We start from the raw sequence: 21663 nt of genomic DNA on the forward strand, positions 1-21663 counted from the left end.
TGTTTATGCACTTCAGGAGATGAGGGACGACATGAAGAGGATGACGACATTTTATTAAGTTGACCATCACGTCTCTTTCTTCATGCTTTAGTTTCTTGACACCCCAGACATAAATGATCATATAAACTATTACCCAGTGTGGCCGTTTAAATGGAGCTCCATATCTTTATTCTTGGACTCTACTAGAGCAGCTTTGCATAATTCAGTTTAAAATTTACCCCATATCAGTTCCTCTAAAAGAACATGTTGTCACGCTTATTTTGAGGCAGTGACAAGAATAACTGTGGCGATATCTATAACTTTTATTTTAATGGTGTTTGCGAAATCGAAATCTACACGTATAAAAATACGTCAAAGTCAAATCTAAGGTTTGGGGACTTTGATCCAAAATAAGCTTTTATAAGCTTTTTAATGCTATATTTGAATTCATGTGCTAAGTTACACAAGTGTATGGCTCAATCCAGAGCGATGCATTTCCGAAATCACACACAAGATTAAAGTTGCACCGACATAAAAATAAACTAGACGGATGCACTTAATGCACAGAAACTCTAAGGAATACTGTGTTTAGATAGATTAAAGCATTTTAGGAAAGGGTCAGATGGTCATGGTTGTAGATGACATGTTAAACTACTTTCAGTTGTTGTAAAAAATAAAAAAATCCCACCATGAATATGGCTAATATTGTTCCAGTTTCAGCACGTGGATTTGGATTTGTTGGGTGTTGCCCCTAAGTTCATCATCTTACAGTTTTCAGCTAATTCACTCCTAACATATGGCATCAATATTAAAGAGGACATACTTCCAGCTCCTTATTTTTATCCCTAAAGTTTACTAGAGCAGCTTTGCATGATTAACAGCTCAAAATATTTTTTTTTCTAACTCTTTAAGATAGCATTCTTCTTAAACAGCAGATGGGTGAGGCTTCTGTATCTCTATATATGTAGCTCCATATTAGGAATCTTACTCTTAATGACATGAAAAAGATCCAAGCGTAGGAAAAAAACGTGTGACTGAGTGTTTAAGGTAATGTGAAGTCTGATTATTTTAAATCTCTGGACAAGCTGACTATGAACATTTACCAGCACACATGTATGACAGCACACCATGTCCACTTCATGTGCTTATTTAGCCTCACTTTGGTTGTGTTGTGTCTGTACTGTTTGCTCGCTTTTCCTGTTCTCATGTGTATCCTGGAGCAAGCAAACTTGCATACAAATACATTAATACATCAACTTGAACAAACAACCTGGGCAGCCACATTATTAAATTATAACTATATAGTTACCATGTTGTTAACATTGCAATATCTATTATAAAAAGTAATCCTTCTGTATACAACATATGAGGATAAAATGGAACATCAGAGTGCCAACAAATATAATAAACTGTTTAAGAGTATCAAAAATAATCCACTTTAGTTGTCTTCTGTGGTCATTCAGGCCCTTTCGGAGAGCAGATTGATTTGACCACTCTTAAAGTTTATGCTGTCTCTCTGATAGGTTTATTTTGGTTTTTCAGCCTAATGATGGCGTCCCTGAGTTGTACTGACATCTCTTTGGACCTCATACTGAAAATCCACTCAACAGCTACCAAACAAAAGCTCATCACTTGGAATCAACTCCTGGGTTTTTGAAGTAACAAAGGAAACAGGCCTTGCCTCGCTATGAAACTGCTTTTCTGACAACTGTCCAATTACTTCTGAGCACCAGACCTTAGCACATATGCTCAGCAAACAGAGAAGAAAAGACGAGTAGCAGCAAGAGCAACAAAAACGGTCAGTAAACTCAGAATTAACCCATCAGCAGAGCAACAAAAGCCTATCTGCACCTGTGTGAGTGACTCAGTCTGACTGTACGGCTCACTGAGGGAAGTGAATCTCTTGGTGTGTGACAAAACCTGCTGTCACTTTATTTTACTCAGACTTTCAGCGTGCAGCTGCAGTAAAGCAGCTCCTGAAGGAGCAGAGAAGAGGAGGACAGACCTAAGATAAATGGAGATAACGTTTTTAAAACACCCATAAACTCCAACAGTCCTTGACACAAATATGTCAATGTGAAAAGCTGCACAGATATAAATCCGTAAAAGTGATTCATTGTTTAAAAAAAAAAAAAATCCAAAAAAACCCCAAAAAGAAAACAAAAAAATATAAATCTGAAGGTTAGCATTAAAGGATTAATAGATCCAGGGGAAGGAGTTAGCTCACATCTCTGACCCTCAGAGCAATGATCCATCACTCTGAGTTTTTAAGCACAGAGAAGCTTATTCTGTCTGTGATATACATGCAAAATCTTTCTCAAATATGAATAAATCAGTTCCTCTGCTGAGCTCGGGCTGATGTGTAACGTGATACGATGCTGCCCATGCGTGCCCTTTCCGGCCTTCATACTTTTAGAGGACGCACCGACAACATGACGCTGGCTGCCAAAACTCTCTGTCGACTGTCGCCCAGCTGGTTCACAACAATGTGAAACAGCAAGTGACAGTAATCAAGAGTTACAAGACCACACCACGCTATCTGTGCCACATCACACATGTAATAAACTCCACTCATACTCACAAATGTCCTTACTGTCTTTTTCAATCATTCAGTTAGAAGGTTACAAACACTTCTCTCAAAGAAGGCAAGACTTCATCTTGTGAAAAACCAGAGTGCGAGACAAAGAAATAAAGGACTGTTTTTGTCTTTATGCACCACTCAGATGTTATAATTAACAGGAAAAGGCTCAGTGGGTTGATTAAGAGTCACATTCCCACCAGTTTGTGCGGGTGGCGTGCTGTCATACTTTCACAACTCTTTTAGGGCTAAATATGGACAAAATAAACAGACACAGCCCAGCTGTCAATCACTATTTCTGAGCTTTATTTTTCTTGACATCAAATACGAAATGTCTCCATATGTTGCAAGAAACACCAAGCATGGGAGCTAGTTGAATCCTTCCTCCAACCCTGTTTTCCTGAGGGCAGATCAAATGTGCACATCTAACCTCACTGCACAAGTAGCTTACTTCTGAGCCCACAGTGTTTGTTGTGCATCTACTGGCCTCAAACAGCTCTAAGATATGGAGGAAATGTAAGTAATGTATTTGTACATCACTGCCAGCTACAATCTTTTGGGGTTTCACAGCTACTCAGACAAAATAAGATACATGAGGACACAATATGTCTGATTGATTCATTGGATTTTAATTTCATTTCACTTTCAGTGATTATAGTTATTGTCTTGTGTTGTAAATCAAGCACACCTTTTCTTTTACAGAGGTGCATTTTCCCCTTTTCTTAAAAGCAGTTTAGTTCAGCTCAAGCAAACATAACAAAAGGGAACACCACCCCTAATTTTTCCATTTGCATCCTATTTAAATTTAAAGAACTCTAAAAAAGCCTGTTTTTAAAAGCTCAATAAGCTTGTTCACGTTAAATATTCAAGAATAAAATACTGAAAGAAGCAGTCCTGATTCTGGCCATGTTGGTGCAGCCCTGAGACATGACTTTGTATATAAAACCATATGTGGGAAATTATTATGAATGTGAATAAATGAGGGAATTAAAATCCACACTACCCGAGGCCTGTGCTGTGGGTTTTGTGGATTATGATGGCAGATCACTTTAAGGTCATGTCCTATGCTTACCGCCATAACACCAGTGTACATTTTTAGGTATTTGTCATGGATAGAATAATGCTGCTGGGCATCAGCGTATCGATACAGGGACACCAAATACCAATATTTTATTAAATAAATGAAAATGTTCTGGGCATGCTATGAAAAAAAGGAGGGCTCAACTCATGCTTACATTAAATCAGCTCAACTGAAAAACCCTGGACACGCTTAGCTTCGATGATTAATCATAGCTAATTGCTGTATTATCAGAAACAGACTGCTTATAACCAACGGCAATACAATCAAATTTAATTGCAGACTGACAGCAGACTGAGTCCATCTTATGGTAACATTTATGGCAGGTTTGAATGACAGTGTTAGTGTGGACACATGAAACAGTATTGACAACGTTTAACTTTGACAATATATGACAACATGATAATATTGTATTGAGTATTGTGGTACTCTCCTAGCATGGTGTCTGGTTATTCCCATGTCTGCTATCTAGTAACTAAAAAGAAAGCTGTTTAAACAAAGCTTTTAAAGAACGACTGAAAGGAAACTGTTGGTGACCGTAACAAACTTGTTTCACAGCTTGAGGCAACAACAACAACAACAAAAAATGCCGTTGAGGCGATGAAGGCATGCGTACAGGAAATATTAGCAGCTGTTGAAAAGTAAACAAAAGACTCCACCCAGCACTTGATAGCAGCACAGAAAGAGGAAACTGTGGATTAAATGGTGGAAAATAGGGGTGGGTTTTTATAATCGATTTATCGATTAAAATCGATTCTGGCTTGGATAACGTAAAATCGATTCATTAAAATCCTGAATCGATTTTTTAATATAAATTTATTTTGCCCGAAATGCCAGAATCTCTGGTGAAATCTCACAAAACTTCAACAACCACCAAACAGCTAAAACAGTAAATGAGAGCAGGAACATGGATTCTGCACAAAGACTTAAACACACAGCGCAACCAGCGGATCAGAATCAGTGAGATGTTGCCTTTCTCACGGTCGGGGCTGAAAGCCGACAGCTCGCCGATTCTGATCTGTCGGCGGGTCCGCGCTTTGTGTTCACGCCCTTTATGCGCCGATTCTAAACTGTTAGTTTGATGTCTCTCCAAACAATATTGACCGAACCAGCAGCAAAAGAAGATCCAAACTAGGCTTCACATAAACATCGTCATGTATTCACTCTGACTTTTACTGTTTTGCTTCGACCACCATGCACAGCGCTCTCTCTCTCTCTCTCCCCCCCCTCTCTTTTCTCTCTCTCTTTCTCTCGCACAAGACTACCGTTGTTTACAGCGCTGTCGGCCGACGTTTTTTTTTTCGTTTTATATACTTCCGAAAAGAAAACCTAATTTCTGCCGTACAATACTGAACAAATTTAAACTTTTTAAAATTATGCAAAATGCAAAACGCTTAGCCGTGTCTCTAATAAAACCGCTGTAACTTCAGAGGTAATGTTCATGTGTTATGTATATTTTTATAAAATCCCAGGCCAGGAAAAATCACCTTCATGTTTTTCTGTGTTTTATCCTCAGATACTTTGACACAAAGACATCTGCTGTGATGCTCCCACCTTTGATAAAGTCTCGAAAGTGTCAGCTTTCTTTTTATAGATACAAAAATATGTAGATGCACTGATCTGAATTATAATATTTCTGACTGTCAAAATTTCCCAGATTCAAATCGAAGTTAATTGAATCGAATCGAATCGAATCGAATTAAATCGAATCGTGGATCGAATCGATTCGGGACCTTGTGAATCGGAATTGAATCGATTCTAGAAATCAGTGACGATACCCAGCCCTAGTGGAAAAACAGGGTTTAACCGGACCGGTTAAAAAGCTCAAGGCCAAGATAAGGTGGAGCTAAACTTAGGTCTTAAAATCCCAGGAAAAAAGACCACCTAGGATACGTTTGAGCTTACATTTGGCTCGTGCTGAATGTCTGGATATAATGTTTTTGTATAATTTGCTATTAACAATAAAATGCTGTTCAGGTTTTCTTTCACTATTTACTTTTAATATAAACCTTCATAATTATCATTATTGCAAGTGTCCTCATTGGAGTTGCCATGGTAACTTCTGCTCCAGCCCTAACCTGCTCTGAAGCAGCTGATGTTTGATGTTTTTTAATGAATGTAGTGCTCTATAACCCTTAATGTATGATCCTAAAACAGGGCACCCATCCTTGTAGATCTTATGATAAATTTGCATGCAGTTTTTATATCTATTCTTCACTGTCAGAGCTTTAAACCCCACCACGGATGCAGCTGAACGGAATGAAATACTGGAGTACGCAATAATCTGCCAGCTCTTCCTTTGACTTAATGATAGAGCGCTCTAACACTGAGAAGTCTGCTCTGACTTCAAATAGGCTGAACTTTATTAATATAGCAGCTCTTCTCTCCAGTCTTACCGCTCACACATTCATGCATCTCTTTTAAAATCCAACACTACTGAACAAGCACTCGCGCAGCACTGCAGCAGCTGTGTCGCCTTGTATTTAACTGTTTTTAACCTCTCCAAACCTTTCTGTGCCACCACCACCTCTCGTAGCTAAACTTACAAAACCCTGGTTGACCTGTGAAGCTGATAACCACGTTTGTGCAACACCTTAACCTGCACTGCTGTGCGACACTGCAAATTTTCCATCTGCTACCAAGTAAATACAGGGTCAATACTGCTGTTACCAATACCAGTACCGATACTTTCCACAAACAAAGGCAGCTTATGTAGTGTGTCATGATTTATGAGATGAATCATTATCAATTTACACACGAAGCTTAAGAGGACAAAGACAAAATATCGAACTTACCACACTAGTATCGATACCAATACCAACATAGTATCGATACTAAACGATTGTTGATTGATCCGCACACCCCTGCTGAATTCCAGTGTCACAGTAAAGTCTTTTACATGCAAATATTTAGTGCTCTAAAAATATTTTTCAGACAGTAAAATGAAACTATTTTACGCGAAACACAGAGCTAGAGCGTGAAATTAAATATGTAGGAAAGCGGGTCCAGGATCAAAACAAACTCTTCCCTGCTTGTGAGAATCGGATGAACCCAGCATCTCAGTTTCTTCCTCTTCTTGTCAATTTATGTGCATTTTTTACAGCAGATTTTTGTGTTTGTATTTTGCTTACTGTATAAAGCCCTAAAGTGAAACCAGATAGTAGGAACATATCCTGGGTATATATCCTGCTTTATAGTGCAGGCCACAGGTGCCATGCTCGTTGGTTCTAGTGGTTTAGGTCTGTGGTCTCTCTGATATTTGTTGCCTACTCACAGTCTGCAGATGGGAAAACGGGAAAGAGGAAGTAATCTGATCTGGGGTCAGTGAGGACGATGTTCCTGGCACATATTCTGAAAAACGGCAGCAGAAGGTCAGGGTTTTAGAGCTGATCTGCGATGTGTCCCTCTCACATCCAGAACTCTTAAATGAACCCACAGTCAGGGTTGGGTTAGCAGTTGCTCTTGCTGTTCGTTTTCAACCACTGAAGCAAAGCTGGAAAATAAAAATGATGCAGCAGCAGCAGTAGCAGCAGTCGTCAACATTTGCACCCATGAGACGATAACAGTTACCCCTCTGTGTGTGTGTGTGTGTGTGTGTGTGTGTGTGTGTGTGTGTGTGTGTGTGTCCGTCCGTCCTCTGGGATCGGCATTAGAATAAAGCATGAATAATTTCTTCAGAGCGACTGAGCAGCTGTAGCCCTTTCACATGAAAATGAGCATTGCCCGTGACCTCAACAGAGTACACCCACTTTCTCCCCCTCCCTCTCAGCCTCATCACCCTCACCATCCATTTCTCACTTCAATCAAGCTCAACTCTGGCTCGAAAAAGCTGCAAATGCCACGACTTCTCCTCAGCCCTACGAGCCAAAGAAACCCAGACAACAACAACAAGCTGACATGTACATCTGTTAATCACGTTTTTGATATTTGCTGAAAACGTCCTGGAATATTTGAGCTGACAGAGAGGGATGTTGAGTATGAAAGGAGAGTCAAAGCCTCACTCTGTGTTTTGTAGTGTGAAACTGCTTCTGGCTTGAGTCAGCACCCACTTCCTTCTGCTGTTTCAGGAAGTGTCTTTAAACAATCTGGCCCACCGCAGCAGCAGCTCTAAGTCTGGCCCCCTGATCACACTTAAGAGCTGATATACTAGTCTTCCTACACTTCAGATTCTGACTAACAAATATCTCCTGAAGGTCTTTTAGACCTTTTTAGAACATAAAGGTTGGGTTTGTAGACATAGGGTTAAATATAGTGAAGCCTGACTTGTTTAAACCAACCATCACACAGCTCTTTAATGAAATGAAACAACCACAGAAGTAAAACAGCACACAAACATCTCAGTTCACCAGTGAAGAGAAAGTTGGCAGTCACATGTTGACAGGTGAAAACCTCTGTTTAGACACATTGGATACTGACTTGTCAGGGATACTTCCTTAACAGCCACGATTCAAACAATACCTGATGATGGCTTTTCCAGCATAAACATAAGACGAGTACAGTTCCGGACATTAAATAAACACACAAAGGGTTACTGAAGACGGTAGGGCTTTCAAACGTGAACCAGTGAAGCCGCGGAGGCCTTTTCTGCTCAGGATTATGCTGCAACACAAAAAGATGCAGAAAAGAAGTGTCTTCAGCTTTGGAAGACTAGAAGAGAATGAAAGCAGAAGCGAGCTGGCAGTGTCAACTTGCGAGTCTCTCTTTGATGGAAACTGTAAGCACTGGTTCCTGCACCATAAAGGAAGTAATCCCTGAAGACTTGCTGATGAAGAACAGAAGCCTTAAGCTAACAAACACAACACAGGGCTCTTAAAACATCTGCAAGCTCCGCCGCTTCAAAAGGAAATGACCTTCTAACTATTGTTGAATACAGCAATGCTGCAAAACACTACAAACACTGGGTGTGTATCTAACACCTGCCAATCTGCAGCCACTGTGGTAATGCCTGTTGAGAGGTGTGAGCAGGCAGCCATGACTTTTAGAAATGGTCACAAAGACATCAAAACAAATTTGACTTTTTAAGCATGTCCCCCACGTGACCCATACAGTCTCTTTTTAAGGTTCTCTGCAAAGAAACAAGTAGCTCCTTCCAACTATATATGACCATTTAAATTTGTACTTGTATATTATCATCATCATCGTCGTCGTCTCTATCCCCTCCTCTACCACTGCTCTCTCTCCTCCCACATCGCTACCTCTTTCAATCCACTTTACCTCAAGCCTCATCTCCTCAACTGAAGTCAGGGCTCTAACACACGAAAATGTGCTTAAACATGCTCATTTACTCCCAATATTGACGCAGTTAATTACTGTCAGCAGATTAGAAATGCGACCCTCACATCTCCAGACAGCTGAGAAAAAGACGGCTAAACAACAGCAGCTGGTTATCGGCGAACATCATATCAACTAATGTAACTAAAGTTAGGCTCGAGTGTCCTAACATTTCCCTTTGATAAACAGTTTGATTACATTTTATCATAGTATGAGAGTTTATTCACCAAGTGTCCGAGTGCAACAATGTTAAATCCACTTCAAAGCAAAGTTTCACTAATGCAGGCTAACAGCAGGTAACAGAGGCTAACAGCAGTAAAAACATCCACGCTTACCAACAGTAAAGTTTAAGACATCCTCAAAAATCCATCTCCATATTGCTGTCATCAGACATTAGTGAGCTTCGCCAACTCATCAACTTGTATTGGACTCCTGCCACAAAGTTTTACAGCCTCCTCCAAATAACATAGATGTGAACTCACATGGACAGCTGAGGCAGCCAGAGTTGTTAGTCCTACACTGACCACCATAGATTATGAACTTAAACTCGGAGGGGAAAGAAAACAACTCAGTTGACTGCAATCTCCAATCAACTGAGATCTAGTGGTGAGATTTTACATACTGTGAACTATTTTATATTAACTTGGCATTCGATACACCATTCCCAAATTCTGCTGTAGACTGGCTCTTTGGGGAAAGGGACAGGTCAACATATCTATTAAGGGCCATTCTGCTGTGCTTTGTTCAGAAAGTGAGATTCAAGATGAATTCTGTCTTTTAAAAACCCATCTAAAAAATACAAAACACAAAATCAAATGTGATATTTGGCACATTTGACAGCACTACAACACCAGGATGGTGGCATTTGTCATTACTAAAAAGCAGCAAATCCGTGTTTTTTTCTTTGTCCTTAAAAGCCGTCAAAAACTCAGTCTTTTTAAGTTGGCTTGTGCTCTAATTGTGGCTTAAAATAAGATTTTAACATAAATTCAGAGACTGAACTGCCATTAAATTCATCATGTGGGCACAAACATCAGGGAGTTTTGAAACCACCTTTTGTTTTTTTACTAACTATTCTTCATCCTTTTCTCAATCACAGCCCTTTATCTACTTACTAAGTATGTTTGTAATGATACAGTAAAACTACCAGTCACACTTCAGCCATGAAAGCAACAGTTATCTAACATAAAATCTCTATGTGGTAAAGCTGACTTACAATTACTAGAAAATAAAACTTTCCACGGCTCTAATTGTGAAAACTGATACTCAGACTGCTGGCTTGTCCCTTGATTCAAAGCAACTTGTGAGTCGTGTGAAAAGTGAAATGCTTCAGTGCTTGCATGTGCAGGAAAAATTTATTTTGCTCATAATGGTGGAAAGAAAAACCGCTAATAAACAGTTCTGCGTGACCTTATCTGGTGCGAAGGAGAAGTAAGTCACTAATAATGAATCATCACAATGACACAAAAAAATGTCACCATGATGAATGCGGCAAGACGGAGCACTAAGGCTGCTGTAGGCAAAAATAATATCAATAGGCTGTGCGTTGGAGGAAGGGGGGGTAGTAAAGAAGCCAATAAAGTAAGATATGCCAACATCCTGACTGGTTACTCACCTCAATGCCTTTTAAATAAAGCTCGTTGTCACCCTTTAAGACTAAGATTTCACTTCCCTGCAGACACATATGGACAGCTGTATAGACCAAAAACACAGCATTGCTTATATTATCCTACCTCCTTTCTTGCTAGCATAAGGCTTTTTACACCAAGTTATCCAATGTGGGAGATGAATTCTTCCTTTCCCTCTACATATCACTGCACATTTGATTTTCTTTTAAATCATTTACAAACAAGACACAAGCAGATAGCAACAGAACAATCACAAATTCATCATCCTCATCTAAGAAGTGTTGTTAGGCCCCGGTCACAAAAGAGTACGGCCCAGTCAGCAACCACCAGGCAACTACTAGTTGCTAAGGAAAAATGTGTATTACCGTTTGGCAAGTGGCTCCCTGAGGTTCCTGGCAGTCAATGGTTGAAATTGGATGTGAGGTAAAGTATGTGCTGCACAAAAACATCATTGAAATTGGTTGCTAGCAGACTGCTGCAGTTAGCCATAGTTTGCATGGTAGACGCCAACTTGTCTGCAAACAGTTGTCAACTGCAACAAGTGCAACACAAATCAGAAATGAAGAACATTCACCTTCCAACATCAGGGCCCTTTTAATGTGTTAAATGAAGCACTGAGGCCCCATCTCCAGTTTACACCAGTTTTAGTTCTCCTCTGCAAGTAGTTGAGTGTTTGCAGACAAGTCTGCATCTTTCATACAAACTAAGAGTGACAGCAGCAATTAGGGCGGCCACGATTAGTCGACTAGTCACGATTATGTCGACTATTAAAATCGTTAACGACTAATTTAATGGTCGACGCGTCATTTGAAGCTTTGTAAGATCCTGAAAGGATTTAAGAGTGTAATAACGGACTGAAACAGAAGATGGCAGCACTGCATGTACAAGGATGCCAGCTGCCGTTAAACCCCGAAGAAGAAGAAGCTGTGTCCGGTATTGTAGCTGTGTCCAAATTCAGGAACCGCATCCTCCTGTGCCCGTATTTGTAGGCCGATTACATTACAGCGACACGACAAAGACTGTGCAAATTCAAAGACTCCACAAATTCAAAGACTCCGAAAAATGGGGCTGACAAATGCGTCCTTCATTTTTCTAGATTTGAAGGATGCGTTGGGTGTATACTTCGTGGCCCAACCTATTCCAGAATTCATAGCGCGGCCCAGCTCAGTTTTCAAAAATGAGGGCAGCTAGTTAGTTTTAATGTTACTCTTATTATTCTTTCTGGGTCACAAAATAAACGTTTAACATATTTTCAGGCGAGAATGTAACTGTGTAAACCTCAAATATTTGCTCAGTTTATCAAGACAGGAGTGTGAGATGCTCGAGAATATTCTCCGGTGTCCCGTTATATTTTAGATAGCAAGGAGCAGATGGCTGAGTTTATTAAACTCCACCAAAACAATCTGCAAATTTCATTAAAATTTAATAAACTATCATCTTGTATTTATTTTTAGTTAGCACATACCGTAGACACTTAAAGCTGTAAGCTAATGATAGTTATATAAGAGCAGATGCATGCTGGTGCAATAAGCTGTACGTTTTACTCCAAATGGATGCATGATCTGATTAGTCGACTAATCGCAAAAATAATATGTGACTAGTCGACTATCAAAATAACCATTTGTGGCAGCCCTAGCAGCAATCAATTTCAATTGAATTTAAAATTATTTATTGTCCCACAAGGGGAAATTAGTTTAGCAGCAGGCAACAATAAGAGTAAACAAAATAATAATATTAAAATTATAATTACAATAAGAGCAATAAAAAGCCACAGGACAGTTATTTGCCATTAAGGAGATGGGTTGCAGTAGGGATAAAAGAAACCTGGAGTGTTTTGGTCTTCCTCACAGGTACGGCCAGAGGGCAACAAGTCAAACTCACTGTGAAGTGAATGGTTCAGACAATTAACAACAGAATGAGCCTTCCTAAGCACATTTCTGCTATAAATGGCAGAAAGTACATTAAAATGGTTTATGTCATATTTGTCAGAGATCTTTTGCTGTTTGCATGAATCATGTGACGTCAGAATCAACAGTTTTGCTGTGTGGGGTACCTCCGGAATATGTCCTGGGTCCAATTCTCTTTCTACTTTATATATTCCCCCTAGGTGAAATTATTAAGCCCTATAAAAATATCTCCTATCATCTCTATGCTGATGACATTCAACTATACTGTTTTATAAATTGTCTAATTTAAGTAATTGCCTGACAGAAATCAACCAATGGTTAAATGACAATTTTTTCCAGCTAAACTCTGATAAAACAGAAACTCTAATTATTGCTCCAGACAACATGGTCTCAGAAATTAGGGAGCATATCAGCTTCTTAGACCCTTATGTAAAATTGAGCCTCAGAAACCTCGGTGTCATATTTGACAGCTCGATGTCGCTTGAGCAGCATTCTAAGCAGCTGGTCTGAAACTGTTTTTATCATTTAAGGAATATTTCAAAACTCAGACTAATGGTGTCAAAGCCTGAACTTGAGACGATTATTCATGCTTTTATTTCCTCCCATTTAGACTACTGTAATGGTCAACAAATCAGCCTTAAATCGTCTTCAGACTGTGCAGAATGCTGCAGCACGTCTCTTAACAGGCACCAAGAGAAGATCTCATATTACTCCAGTTTTAGCCTCCCTTCACTGGTTGCCTGTAAGTTTTAGGTTTCATTTTAAAATTTAACTTCTAACCTACATGGTCAAGCTCCCCAATATTTATCTGACCTGCTGAAACCAAATTCATCTTCTCGAGCTTTAAAGTTATTAGATCAGAGACTGCTGGTGGTACCGCGCACTCGTTTTAAAACTCGTGGTGATCGGGCCTTTCAGGCAGTGGCACCACGGTTGTGGTATTCTCTTCCACTGCACGGACTCCATTGATTCTTTTAAAAAACAGCTGAAGACATTTTTATATAGAAAAGCATTTGATTAATTTCCTCTTATGTTGTTTTTATTGTTTTACTTACTGTTACATTGTTTTATATTTCCATTTCTTGTGTTGTAAAGCACTTTGTGATTTTTAGCTGTGCTATATAAATAAATTTTACCTACTTACTTATAACTCTCCACAATCCCAATATCAGCAGTTTTAATAAAAGTGGGTGATGAGCAAGAAAAGAGAACTTTCTAAAATCAATACTCAGGTCTTTTGTTTTTTACACATTCAGTGAAAGGAAGGACTCATCACGCCAATTATTTGCTAGCAACTAAAGCGATCAGAAGGAGGCTTCTGGTGTAGCACCCTCATTGCGACTCTTGACTCTCCTCCAGCTGCTTTACACGCCCACTATGGATCACAATGTCATCTGCAAACATAGTTCACAAAGACTAGACCGCACTGACTAGCAAATCAAAATTTAAAAGAAATTCAAAAGAAATTTCTTATTCGTCTTGCAGGGAGAAATCAGCATATCATTCTTCAAGGTTTGCATCCTCCTATTTTCCCTGCCTGTCTGCAAACATTTGTCTCCAGCTCGCTGCTTCCCAAATATCTGAGCCAGTTAATACCTTCTCTGCCAGAAAAAGCAACAACATCTCCTCAAGAGGTGTCCCATGATACCCAAACTGCACCTCTCCGAAATGGTGTCAAATATAAGCCTGTGTGGTTACAATGGTGGATTCTCATATTAAAAAAATAATGAGATCACCATGTGTACAGGTCAGTCATTCCCCACGCTTCAGACTGCTCTGCGCTCAGTGTCAAATGCTTTCTTTTCTTACATTAGGCTCTGTTTGATGTCACTGAGAGTTGACATCTTGGCTCCACCCACCTGCGATTCAAGCCTTCTGTTTATGAGGGGCAGCCAATGAGAAAACAGATGGCTTTTAAAGGGACAGAAGCTAGAAAGGATCTGGAAAGAAACTCCAAAATTACTTTACATACTTAATTTGGAGAAAATGTTTTTGTGCGTAAGTTCAAAGGATTATTTTTCTTTGTTCTCTTGAGTCTCTTTCAGGGAACAATCAAATAAATCAATATTTTGTGTTCTGATAGAAGGATAATAGGGGTCAACACACCTGAATCAAATGATTACTTCATTACCAGGCCTCTGCAGAACTTCAAGACATGTTGAGGAAATAATTTAGCCATTTAAATCCGCTGTGATAGATCAAGGACACATCTAAAACCTGCAGGACACCGGCCCTTGAGGCCTGGGTTTGGACACTACTGGGGTAAGCAATGGTGAAGACTTAGATCACAGAGGACTAAGCAACAAATTCAGACATTCAAAACTGCATATTATAATAACTGTAGTGGCAGGAATACTTTTTTCCTACTCTATTTGACAGAGGCTTTATTGATAGCAAACTCATTATCGAATTGGCTTACTGACGTGTTTCTTTATTGATTCTTGACCTGGTTTTACATGAGGAAACAAGTATACCCACGCAGATTTTCAGTGTTGATACAACTGCTTTATTATCTGAAATCCTTCTCCCACATTTAAAATGGAGGAGGTGAAAAAATATTTGTATGACCATCGTTTTCATTCATGTTTCAGCATGTTGCTGTTGGCTTCACCTCAACTGAAATAAGTTACGGAGAATACAATGAGCCAGAACCTGCAGGGATTAATGAAGCTGATAAAAGCACGTACAAGTCTCATTCTTTGGAAAGATTTGAAACCGGTTTCAAGTGATACCTGTTTTCAGTTTCCATCTGAAAAACCAGTGCAGACATGGTGAAATCAAAGCATCTAAACTATTTTGTAGCCACCTCATCATTACAATTTTACACTAGCTTGAAGCAGAACATTTCAAATTCCTCTTAACCAATCTGCACTGGTCTCCTTGTATTTTACTTACTATTTATTTTACCAAGTTTGCTCGGGTAGCTGTAGCTAGGCGGTAGAGCAGGTCATCTGCTAAACTGATGATCGGTGCCAGTCTGCATGCTAAAGTATCATTTGGCAAGACACTACCATGTAAGGACTTTATCTAAACTCTAAGTCTACTAAAATATGGTTCATTTCTTACCAGAACTTTTCTTTGTGGTTTAAAAAGAACTGTTCACAAAAGATATTTGTAGAAGAAACTAAATAACTCTTGCAAATCTGGAATTAAAATTATTTCCTTTTCTTTTCCTGAACAGAAGTAAGATAAGGTTAAAATAAGATACTTATCAGGTTAAAGTTACACTCACCAGACTTTCAGGTACATCTGTTCAACTGTATATCAGAGATTAAGGTCAGTACAATTGCCACAAAAGCATGGTATGCATGCATGGTATTTAAATGTGAATAACATTTGGTTTATATACTCTACTGTAGGAAAGCTTTACATGTCTTTCAGTTTCTGTTGATCGGTTGGAACTGCAACAGACATGAAGACATCTTTGCGGGAAACTGAAATGTAACCTTAAATTACCTTTAGAATATTTGTTGGTGCCTCTGTGAGATAACGTCTCGTTACACAGTACTGTATAAAAGTCTCGAGTCACCTCTCATTTCTTTATTTTGTTTGGGCTCATTGTCATGCTGGAACATGAAGCCACTGGTCAGGTGCTTTCCAGATGATGGTACTTTCCTGTGTTCATAGTTCATTAATTTAGACACAGACCTCCAACACCACTGGCTGAAAGCAGGATTGCTGGATGTTAAAAACGTGACTTTCAAATACAGTTCATCTCTTGTAGACAGTTCTCTTTTTAGGCTTGCCACTTCTTTGACCTCCGATTGTCCAATTTCCTCTGATTTTTATAAGGACAAAGTGCACACCATGCTGAGATATGCAAAAAATTTCAAGTAACATCTCTTTGGGAATCAACTTGTTTGTGAAAAGAAATACTATTTTGTTTTTTGGAATTTTCCATGGACTTATCTTTGGCAATTTTCATAGATTCAACTAAAGAAATGGAAACAAATGTTGTGTTTCTGTGGCAGGATGATAGTAAAAAAGTGCCTAAAGATACATTTTAAAATTGATTCTTTGCTGAGCTGTCTGTTGTGTACAGACACAACACTGGTTCATCCCTTGAGTAAGGAGCCTTTTGTGCTGAAGTGATTCATATGTCAGTGTTACAAGGGTTAACAAAAAAAAAAAGGAAAAAACTTTTGAAAACCTTTAGAAAGCCTGGAGAACTATTGTTCAAGAGCACTTAAAAAATGAAAGAAAGGTCTGGCTCCATGGAAGCAAAATATAAAGAAGTGAGAGGTGGCTCAAGACTTTGCTCAAAGTAGATATTATTAATTTAACTTTAAATTAGTTTTACACTTGTATCAGACCAGTGCTTGGTATCAGCAGATACCCACAGTCTAGTTATTGGTGTAGGATCGGTAACTTCTCATTAGTCGTTGATCTCAATAAATGAAACCAGAACTAGCAGATGTGATGAAACATTTCTCTTTGGTTTTATTCAGTTTTGCTTATGTCCTGAATCCCAGCAAAATGCTGATGGCAGCGGATCTACTAGCTCATCTCCACTGTCTTTCCATCTTTGTGTTTAACATGACCTGATGACAACGAGGGTTTATGGAGCGATCCATTTTGATGAAAAGGATGACACAGCTCATTACCAACCGGCCTCCTCCTCCTCATTATTATGTAAGCTACATACTTCTCCTCCTGCATGTATTAAAACAGACGGGTAATGAGACAACAGAGAACATCTGCCACGACCGCCGCCGCACACGTGCTCGCTGTATACATGACGAGAGCGCAGAGGGAGATGAAGATGAATCAACGTGCTGCCGCCTGACCCCCAGCTCGGCGCTGAGTGGGAGAGTTTGATGAGTCACCACGCACACACAAATATAACAGAGATAGAGGAGGGCAGTGACCAGATGGCTTCAAATCACATCAATCTGTCAATACAGACAGAATCAATACGCCATCTTTCTAAATTCAGAGACTAAATTTATTTAACTTGACATGCGAAGCCTCTTCCCTTGAAGGTAATTAACGATCAACAGCAAGCAAGTGTATCTGCTGCTCTTCTTTCTCATAAACTGGATTTATTTAGAGAAAGTTAACCCTCAAATGTGGCCAATCCTGAGTCATAATCAGAATCCCCTCTTTTTCTGTTAGTTACTGTCTCCATTACTCGGTTTAAATGCTGCACAGGCAAAGATGTAAACAACAAACTGTAAGAAATCGTTAAAAAAAAATCACTGTTTCAAAGCCTCCCTGACTCAGCGAACACTTCACCAGACGGATACAGCTGTTCAACTGCTCGTTAACACACAAATTTCAACCAGCCAATCACATGGCAACTGCACATCAGGATGTGGAAGAAAGGTGATTTAAGTGACACTGAATGTGGCATGGCAGCTTGTCTGGGTAAATCAAAAACTGCTGATGTGCTGGGATTTTTCCACACAATCATCAGGGTTTACAGAGAATGGCTAACAAGGGAATGGCCAGGCTGCTTTGACCTGAAAGGAAGGCAACAGTAACTCAAATATGCACTTTTTACAATCAAAGTATGCAGAAGAGCATCTCAACAGTAGAAGACCACACTGTATGCCACTCCGGTCAGATAACAACAGGAAACTGAGGCCATGGTTCACACAAGCTCGCTAACACTGGACAATAGAAGATTAGAAAGATGAGTCAGAATTTGATGTAAACAACATGAAAGCATGGATCTGTCCGGCTTCATATCAACAGTTCAGACTGCTGATGGTGTCATGGTATAGGGGATATGGCCAGCTCTGTTCTAGGATGCCCTCTGGACCCAGTGGAGGTAGTGAGTGACAGGAGAATGGCGGCTAAGCTGTCATCCCTGTTGGACAACATCTCCCACCCCATGCAAGAGACTCTGACAGCACTGAGCAGCTCCTTCAGTGGGAGACTGCGGCACTCACAGTGTGGGACGGAGAGACGCAGGTCTTTCCTCCCCACTGCTGTCAAACTCCACAACAAAGACTTTTGCAGCTGATCAAACCCTCACACGTGCAATAAGACTGAATATGTGCAATTCTTGTACAATTCTTCTTCTGACGAAGTTGTACTTCTGTATTTTCTTACTCAGTTGTATATAGCATTTGAATTTCTATTTTATTATATTGTATATATTATTCTATTCTATTTTATTCTATTGTATATAGTATTTTATTTTATTGCATTTCAGTGTTTTCTGATTTCTGCTACATAACTTTGCACTTTTGCTGTAACAAAACCAATTTCCCACCTGTGGGACTAATAAAGGTCATCTTATCATCTTATATTTTCTTGACACACTTTAGGCCCCTTAGTACCAACTGAGCATCGTTTAAACACCACAGCCTACCTGAGTATATTTACTGACCATGTCCATTCCTTGACATGGCCCCTGGACAGTGCACCATCTTCTGATAGATGTGGAGCCGATAAATGTGCTACAACTCTGCAATGTTATCATGTAACGTTGACCAAAATCTCTAAGGAGTGTTCCCAGCACCTTATTGGCACTACAACATGAAGAATTAAGACAGACCTGAAGGATGTAATACTTTCACCAAAGCAAAGTAAAACACACTCAAACAACTGCCTAAATGTAACACCTGTTCCACACAAATGTGTGATTATAACCTATATACTGTAATTTGTTTACACACACACACACACATATATATATATATATATATATATATATATATATACATATATATATATATATATATATATATATATATATATATATATATATATATATATATATATATATATATATATACTGTTTAATAAACCAGACTAAACTTTTAGGGGTCTGTTTACACGCCTGGAATCAAAGACGCAAAAGCCAGCTGGAAGACTTATTTGCTCATCATCTGGCACCAGCATAGAAGCTCATTTAAATCCAGTCATACACACTCGCATTGAAGGCCTTATTTCCTGGCAGGTCACCCTCCACGACCACCTCCTCCTCCTCAACCTCTAGAGCATCATCAGCTCTTCAGAAATCGATGTCCAGCTGACCTTGAAACTCAAAACCAGCAGAAAAAAACTGCAGTAAAGTGCGCGGACCACATGTGCCAGCATCCACACGCAGTAACGCGAGAACAAATGGCCATGTTGATGCGTGCATGAGACGCAGCATCACTGCTGTAAGCACGCCCAGCGGTGTCATAGCAGGACACTGTGTATGTTTACACTCCTGTCACACACACAGAGGCACGGGGTTGTAGGAAAACGCATCGTTTTCCTTAATAAGTTACGTAATAGAGGCAGCAGCGGCGTTTCTGCGCTCTGACCCGCCTGCCACACTCAAGAAACCACCTACACATCTTAATATGTGCCGTCAGTACAACATTGAACACTTCAGCGCATTTATACCCCCCGTGCTGTCTTAGTTAATGTCCTCTGCGTCTGACGTTAGACGTTAGACGTCAGTTACAAGTTTTATCTGTGAACTCTGTCTCCTTCACTGAAACCAAACCAACGCTTCCGTTTCCCAACTTACACTCAGCACTATAAACACTGACAAAATCCGCAGAAATTAGCTCTAAACAGCCGACAAAAAACATCTTAATACGGCATCACCTAAATTAAGGTTTACCGTAAATAAACTCTACTTACCGGCTCGGCTGCGTGCGGGATTAAATATCCGATTAACGAGCAGAAACACAAACTGTTAGCAGGAGAGCGTCCTCAAAGTGCCGCACTGTTTCCTTCACTGCTTCTTTCTGGCTGCAGCAGCCAAAGCCGTCGGCCACGCCCCCTCCGCACAGCACGCCGGCAGCGTCATCACGCAGACCTTTACGCAATATACGTTACTATTTTTTTATGCAGACTGACAAAAAATAATAAATTATCTTCCTTAAAAATAAGAAACTGTTAAACTTTGAAATAATAAAGCTATTTCTTTTAATGTTTGTATTTTTTAATCTCCTCGTATTTTATTTTGATTTGTATTCACTGAGAGAATGACTAACTTGAAATGCTTCCTCTTATCTTCATCAGTGCTCTTCAATTTGTAATATTATTTGTTAACAGGATTTCTGATTTGTTACTTTTCCACAGTTGACTTGTCTTGTTTTTACAATAATTTGCTTTGACTGCAGCCTTCAAAAAAATTAAATAAATAAATAAATAAAGACTGTATCTCTATATAACTTATATACAGTCAATGGCTGAGACTCCAGCAGCAATATTCAATAAGTTTCCATCAGACTGGGTGCCTGTTACCAGCCAAACGGGTAATCATAAGTAAGTTTTTAATTCCATATGTACGTATTTGGGTGTTAAGGTGACATTTTTGCAAGAAAAAAATTATATAATTAGTTATAAAAAAAAAACTGAGCATGTATGTATTTAAAAAAAACATAAATAAATAACTGTGTTAGAGTTACTCACTGTGCCATTTTTGAGCACAACTTTGGTGCTTTTGCCTCATTTTTAAATTAGTAATCCCAGTAGCACAGTCTAGGCAGAGACCTCAGTGCTTGGCAAACAATCAATAGAATCAATATAATTATTTAAAAAAAAATACAAAATAAATGTCAACCTTGTAAAAAAAAAAAAAAAACTTCAGGAAAAAACTTAACTTGATTTTGTGTCTTTAGGCTATTGTTAACAGCAAGCATGAGGTTAGTGCATATGTATTTTCATTGAAGGGATTATTGCAAAACAAAAAAGAAACTTCTCCTGGGGAACTACTGCTCAAGACCACTTAGAAAATATATCGGGATCTCGTTTGTAATGAGTTGGTGGAATGCTGCTCATAAATATGAGTAGGTGTTACTGACTTCTATATAATTATTTATTGAATACACAGAAGGAAACATTTTATATAACAGTAATAAACTACTCTGTCTCTCTGACAAAAACGTGGGAGTGTAGTTGAACCAGGAGAGGGCGATATTGCTCTTCTTACCATTAGTTGCATGCAGGGTATTTCTTACAGTATCAGTCACATTTATTTATTTATTAAAAACTGCTGAACCCACTCAATTCAATTCAATTTCATTTATACAGAGGCGAGCATTTAAATGAAAAATAAATTTAAGGGACAGTGTAAATTTGCCTTGGTTTGAGCTCCATAAAGCAGGGATACCAAACTCAATCACAGGAAGCGATTTAACGCTTTAACTTTTAGGCCAAACAGGATGAACATTTATTAAATAGACCAAAGGTAACCGTGTTTTGAACAGAACTGTGAAGAGAAACAGCCATCATCCAGAAAAGCATTAGTCTATCCGGTCTTTAAGTGAT

General features: G+C 39.1%; 1 protein-coding gene across 12 annotated transcripts in view; it reads right to left on the minus strand.

Annotated features, from left to right (window-relative positions):
* The window catches only part of inpp4ab (inositol polyphosphate-4-phosphatase type I Ab), a 75983-nt gene extending 55822 nt beyond the window's left edge, over positions 1 to 20161 (minus strand). For all 12 annotated transcript variants that reach the window (XM_085150550.1, XM_085150549.1, XM_085150548.1 and 9 more), the window contains exon 1: positions 20029 to 20161. The gene's annotated coding sequence lies outside the window, so the exon portion shown is untranslated. The remainder of the gene's footprint in view (positions 1 to 20028) is intronic.
* Positions 20162 to 21663: the final 1502 nt, after the last annotated feature.

The sequence above is a fragment of the Neolamprologus multifasciatus genome, chromosome 23 (assembly GCF_963576455.1).
Source record: "Neolamprologus multifasciatus chromosome 23, fNeoMul1.2, whole genome shotgun sequence".
Lineage (NCBI taxonomy): Eukaryota > Metazoa > Chordata > Actinopteri > Cichliformes > Cichlidae > Neolamprologus > Neolamprologus multifasciatus.